The following is a 1,482-nucleotide window of genomic DNA, read 5'->3' as shown; positions in this document are numbered from 1 at the left end:
AAAAAAAAAGGGAAAAAGAAAGGTAAGGGCGCAGCTTTGGAAGTAGTCAACGAAGAGTGGAATGAATTCAAACAATTCAAGACGCAAGAGTTGGAACGATTGGACAAAATAACGATGAGGCAAGAGGAGGCAAACCAATTAAAGAAGATGGAGATGTATCTAAAGCTAAGTGAAAAAGAGCATCTTGATGACCGAAGTAAAGAGTTGTTGGAGAAATTGAGTCACGATCTATTTGGAGAAGTTGAGTCACGATACATCGTGAACCGGTTTAGAGAGCGTCGGAACAAAATAGAAGAAGATTATCCACGTCGTAGCACGAGAAAATACTTCAAGAGAGATCATGTAGCCGCGAACCAAATATTGATTGACGACTACTTTGCCGATCAACCTACATATGATGATGCAATGTTTCGTCGTCGATTCCGGATGTGAAAACAAGTTTTCCTCCGAATCGTTGGTGACCTGTCAAGCAGTGACAACTACTTCACCCAACGAGTTGACGCAGCCAATAAAGAAGGTATATCCCCACTAGCGAAATGTACCACAGCTATGCGAATGTTAGCATATGGTATGGAGGCAGACGCGGTCGATGAGTACATCAAAATCGGAGGTACTACAGCATTGGAGTGCTTGCGTAGATTTTGTAAAGGAATCATACATTTGTATGAGCAAGTGTATCTCAGAGCTCCAACTCAAGATGACCTCCAAAGAATTTTGCATGTCAGCGAGATGCGGGGGTTTCCGGGGATGATTGGAAGTATTGATTGCATGCACTGGGAATGGAAAAATTGTCCTACGGCGTGGGAAGGTCAATTTACTCGAGGAGATAAGGGAACCACCACTGTTATTCTTGAAGCAGTTGCATCTCATGATCTATGGATATGGCATGCTTTTTTTGGGTGTCCAGGCACATTGAACGATATCAATGTTCTAGATCGTTCACCAGTGTTCGATGATGTTGAACAGGGAAATACTCCAAAAGTGAACTTCTTTGTGAACCAACGCCCATATGATATGACATATTATCTAGCTGATGGTATCTATCCTTATTATCCAACTTTCGTCAAATCAATTCGTCTTCCTCAAAGTGAACCAGACAAGTTATTTGCACAACACCAAGAAGGATGTCGAAAGGACATCGAACGTGCATTTGGAGTGTTACAAGCTCGATTTAAAATCATTCGCGAACCAGCACGTTTGTGGGACATAGCCGATTTAGCTATGATCATGCGGTCATGTATTATATTACATAATATGATTGTTGAGGATGAGCAAGATACATATGCGCAACATTGGACTGATTATGATTAGTCTGAGGCAAGTGGTTCTAGTACATCACAACCATTCTCTACTGAGGTGCTACCTGCTTTTGCAAATCATGTGCGTGCTAGATGTCAATTACGGGATTCAAATGTCCATCATGAATTGCAAGCAGATCTAGTGAAACACATATGGGCAAAATTCGGGATGTTCCGTGATTAA

The 1,482-nt window shown here is 41.6% G+C and overlaps 1 pseudogene; it reads left to right on the top strand.

Annotated features, from left to right (window-relative positions):
• On the top strand, nucleotides 115-1,482 carry LOC104743465 (annotated as a pseudogene).

The sequence above is a fragment of the Camelina sativa genome, chromosome 14, assembly GCF_000633955.1.
Source record: "Camelina sativa cultivar DH55 chromosome 14, Cs, whole genome shotgun sequence".
Lineage (NCBI taxonomy): Eukaryota > Viridiplantae > Streptophyta > Magnoliopsida > Brassicales > Brassicaceae > Camelina > Camelina sativa.
This window is presented reverse-complemented; position numbering and strand designations above follow the sequence as displayed.